This window comes from Equus caballus, chromosome 24, assembly GCF_041296265.1.
Source record: "Equus caballus isolate H_3958 breed thoroughbred chromosome 24, TB-T2T, whole genome shotgun sequence".
NCBI classification, from domain to species: Eukaryota; Metazoa; Chordata; class Mammalia; order Perissodactyla; family Equidae; genus Equus; species Equus caballus.
Window position 1 is genome coordinate 14,973,755 of NC_091707.1, and position 5,164 is coordinate 14,978,918.

At 43.2% G+C, this 5,164-nt stretch overlaps 1 pseudogene; it reads left to right on the plus strand.

The window, feature by feature from the left end:
* The first annotated feature begins 1,805 nt into the window (after positions 1–1,805).
* LOC100055576 (small ribosomal subunit protein eS1 pseudogene) lies at positions 1,806–3,297 on the plus strand (annotated as a pseudogene).
* The last annotated feature ends 1,867 nt before the right edge of the window (positions 3,298–5,164 follow it).

Below are 5,164 nucleotides of genomic sequence, written 5' to 3' on the forward strand. Positions count from 1 at the left end.
TTCCACTAAACTCTTCCTGAACGCAAAAGTGGGACTCTGAGTTTAAAATATGCCACAATTGTACTGTCTTTTTAATTCATATTCTACAACAACTAGAAAATCACAGAAACAAAGTCAATCTTGTAGAGTCGGTTTCTATTTTCCATAGAGAAGGACAGTTTGAACATCTGAATTCTTCTCATTAAGAATTAAATTTTAGGGGCTGGCCCCGTGGCCGAGTGGTTAAGTTCGCGCGCTTCCCTGCAGGTGGCCCAGTGTTTCGTTGGTTCGAATCCTGGGCGCGGACATGGCACTGCTCATCAAACCACGCTGGGGCAGCGTCCCACATGCCACAACTAGAAGGACCCACAACGAAGGATATACAACTATGTACTGGGGGGCTTTGGGGAGAAAAAGGAAAAAAAAAAAAAAGAATTAAATTTTATCAGGAAAAAAATTTCTTTTTTACCAAGAGCCTATGTACAGCTACCATCCTTGCCATGAAGGATTTTCAAAGCCAGGATCGCACTTCAGGCTTCTTGGTACTGCCCCGTAAGGCTTGGGTAGGACCTGGAGAAATGAGAGGATGAGCTTTGAGGGAGCGCAGGCGAGTGTGTGGGTATGAGCAGTCGTGGGCGAGTGTTGGTCCCTTATGAGAGCTCCCAGGCTGCATGGTGTAGTTGCTGATCTCGCAGCCTGTGGCACTGGACTGAAGGGCTGGGAATGCCAGCTCTGCCACTATCTGGCTGTGTGAATTTGGGCAAATGATCTAATCTTTGTTCCTCATTTTCTTTACCTGTAAAATGAGGTGGTAGTAGTATCTTCCTCATAAGGAATTAAATTAATGTGTGTACAAATATTTAGAGCAATGTTTGTTATATAATAAACACTATATAAATGTTTCAAAGATAAAAGACATACAAATGTGGAATATCCTTCGCCCACCTTGTATGAAAAGGTGGCTTATAAACATCTTTGTAGATCAGTTACGCATTGTCTCGATGGTGAGTACTCAGTTTGATCAATGTCACAGACCAAATGCAAACCCTTCATTTTAGGATTGGGACACATTCTCTCCACAGGGACATATGGTACAGCTTCTATGTCTAGGAGGAGTTCACAATTCCACTGCACATACAAACATTCAGAATCAGAAAATTGTATTGTATGTTATGTACACACAGAACATGTGTGCGTACATATATCTTGGTTTTTCAAACAGCAATGACATTGCCTAAGGGAGCAACAGCTTTCACATCCTCCTCTGTGTTGAAAAGAAGACCTTATTGAAGAGGAGATATGAATGGAGATTCATTTTGGAATAGCTGAGATCTCCAGTTCTAAAAGGATTTGGGGCTGGCTTGATTAAGCACAAGTCCCCAACAAGAGACATGCTGGTAGAGTTGAAGCTTGTTGTTACTGTTTTCACCCTCATTCAAGATTTATAGCCCAAAGATCTGCCACGAGGCAATGGCAAATGACACCTCACTCTCTGGTCTGAGTTTCCCAGGTTTCATATCACTGCCCTTTATGCTTCCTCACAATTCCCTCCCGTTAACTAACTGGTGGACTCTGACAGACTTCCCATTTTCCCTCTTTTCTATATTTTCCCCTTTTCTCTCTGTCCTTAAAGGAGAATGTGATAGAGAAACGTCCCATTCCTTCCTCCAGGAGACCTTGAACAGACAGGATGAGCATCCTCCTTGTCTTTGTCCAGGGTGGATGAAAATATAAATAAGGCGACAACTTCGAATCAAAGCTGGTGGGGCTGGAAGAAACCTGAGAGTCCATTGAGACACCTCCTTACTTTCCAGTTTTCGTGGCACATGTGGAAGGAATTCATGTTTGTCCAGTGCACTAAGGTAAATGGAGAGATTGCTTATAGCTGAGGTGCTCAGCCTACACTCCAGCTGTCCTAGATTCTGCTTGGCCACCCTGGGGGGTGAGGGGATCCAAGACCGACAGAGGCTCTGTGATCTTCAGGGCTACCCTAGGTATCAATATTCAGCTGAGACAAGGGGAAAAAGAGGATCCTCTAGAAGGATTATGATCCAGGTTTGATTGGAAAGTGCCTGACTTTGGTCCCCATTCCATTGGCCAGAGCTTGTCATATGGACACATCTGACAAAGAAGGCTGGCAACTGGGTTCAGCTGCGTATCCAAGAGGAAAGGAAACAGGTTTGGTGAATAGCTAGCTAGTCTCTGCCGTAGAGAGTACATGACCAATGGTGCTCCAGAGACAGTGGCAGAGTTGAAACTAAGATACACATTACTTAACCAATAGCACAGTGCTCTCCTCACCAGGCCACGCTCTGCCATATCTCTCATATGTCCCCTACCTTTTAAAAAAAACACAGCCCATAAAAGGTGGCAAAAAGGGAGCCAAGAAGAAAGTAGTTGGTCCATTTTCTAAGAAAGATTTGTATGATGTGAAAGCACTAGCTATGTTGAATATATGAAATACAAAAAAAAATGCTAGTCTCAAGGAACCAAAATTGCATTTAATGGCCTCAAGGGTCATGTTTTTAAAGAGAGGCTTGTCGCTCTGCAGAACGATGAAGCTTCATTTAGAAAATCCAAGCTAATTACTGAGGATATTGAGGGAAAAACTGCCTGACCAACTTTCATGACATGGATCTTACCCATGAAAATATGTGCTCCATGGTCAAAAAACAATGGCAGACCACTACTGAAGCTAAGGTTGATGTTAAGACTACCAATTGTTTTTTGCTTCATCTCTTCTCTGTTGGTTTTACTAAAAAAAGCAACAATCAGATTTGGAAGATCTCTTACACTCAGCACCTACAGGTGCATCAAATCTGATAGAAGATGATGGAAATCATGGCCAAGGAGGAGCAGACAAACAACTTGACAGAATTGATTCCAGACAGCATTGGGAAAGACATAGAAAAGGCTTGCCAATCTGTTTATCCTCACTATGATGTGTTCACTAGAAAAGCAAAAATGCTGAAGAAGCCCGAGTTTGAACTGGGAAAACACATGAAGCTTCAAGGTACAGGCAACAGTTCTGGAAAAGCTCCTGGACATGAGACAGGTGATAAAGTTGAATGAGCTAGTGGATATGAGACACCAGTCCAAGACTGCTTAAAATTCAGACGTTTAATGGTGACAAATAAAAAGTCTTATTTGTGGGAAAAAAAGAAAAGCACAGCCCAGGAAATACAATTCTGGTCTACCTTCAGTCAAAGTCTACTCCCAGGGAAGGCCTGGTACAACGTGTGGGAATCCTGCCAAGAAGGGTCAGCCTTGCCTCCTGAGACGACAGAGAATTCCCATTGTCCCATGAACTCTTTGTGAGGAAACCAGCATCCAAATCCTAAGCTTTGCTTTTTCTTACTTATTTTGGTCCTTCCCTACTTGGTTACTTCCTCAGGACCAGGGGGCAAGATGAAGGTTACTGCACAGTTCACTGCCAACGCCTGTCTCCCCGTCTTACCCCAACCTTTGATTCAGATGTTTTCACTTCCTCCCCTTTTTACGTTTGGCCCTTTGGTCTCTGTCCCCTGAGCCGACTTTCATCACCCAACTAGAAATAACAACCTCTTCTCTCTATCAGCTTTTCTGAGAACCGTGGGGAGTAAACTCCACACCTCCCACACCCCCCACACCCCCGTGGGACCGGAGCTGATTCAAAGGAGTGTGGCCACTGCACCGCCTCACGGCTGGGCTTCCGTTCTGTTTGAACAGCTTCCATTGCTCACTGCTGATCAGTAACTCAATGATTCATTAAACACACAAACAATGAGTGAATCTGTTCCATTAGCGAGGCCACCTGTTGATTTCAGACATTCTCAGCTGAACTTGGCCGAACGTGAGCAGCAGAATGCCTACTTCAGCCGAGTGCCCGGCCGTATCTGATGGCATGTTAGAACAAGAAAAGTGGAGTCCTGGCTTTGCTGGTGCTTTTGTGCTCTTCCTTTCATCTGGTGGCAGGGCTGTGAGAATATGCTGTGGTGTACAATGCACTTCTCTACAATCAACTGGAAAACTCCAAGAGCTTGGTCATCATCGCCTCCTTAGGCTTGTGCAATTAGACAGAGAGGAAAGTGGGCACATCCCATACGCTTTTGCCTGAAGGTGCCAAATTAACCAGGCACTAAGTGAAAATAAAAACAAAAACAAACAAAACAAAGAATATGCTCTGTAAAAGCAAGCCTGTTGATCGCAGTGACACCTTCTTTCCCCTGGAAATGATACAATCTCTCTGCTCTTTGCCTGTCCTTCCTGCAGCTGCTCGGGCCTTTGGGAACTGGTCTCCTAGTGTTCACCAGTTTCTTATAAATCAGGACTACTAAAATCTTGTAAAGCTGACTGAGTTAACCTTATGAAGCAGGGATTGCAGTTGACAAAAGTTGATATTTTATTATTTAAAAAGATAGCGTTTTCGGGGGGCTTTGGGGAGAAAAAGGAAAAAATAAAATCTTAAAAAAAAGATAGCGTTTTCTTTCTCTTTTAGGGTTAACTCAGCTTTTGAATGCCACAGCCATTAGGGTTTGTCCTACATCCTTCGGAATTGTGAGGTTTAAATTAGTCTACAGTAATGCTTTGATTAAAATATTTAATTACATAGCTCAGTTTTTATGTTTATGATAGATTTATTCTAAAATATCAGTAAAAACTTTGTTGTTTATTGGTTCTCGCGAGAAAGTGGAAGAAAAAGTAGAGAGAAATGACTCCCCGGAGGAAATCCCAGTTCCTTTAGTATCATATAAAATTTAAAAAGAATCATCAGTTTTAAACTGCGTGACAGATTTCAGAGATTACTGTTGCTAGTGGCTGTTTACTTTCATTTTTGTAGCTCTGGAGATGATAGAGTGCCAGGTGAGGAGTTCAGTTTGTGCTTCTTTCATGAATATTCTTTTGCTTTTGGAGGAAGTGCCTTGAGCTACACAGGTTCATAATGAACAAGGTAAACAGACCGAGGCAGGCAGATCCCGCAACTCGGGTTCCCAGGGCAGGTGTGCGCGGCTCCCCTCATCCGATACATAAAAGGACCACAAGCATTTTCAAAGGGAAATGTGCAAGCGTGGCCTTTTGACAACTGCTACTACGATTTGGTTGCCAAATGAAGGTGGTCATGCAGAGGCCCGGTTGTGCAACCAAATCCATTCTCAGATTCTTCTGTGTCAAAAAGAAAAACACAAGAAATGACTTCGAAAAGAGT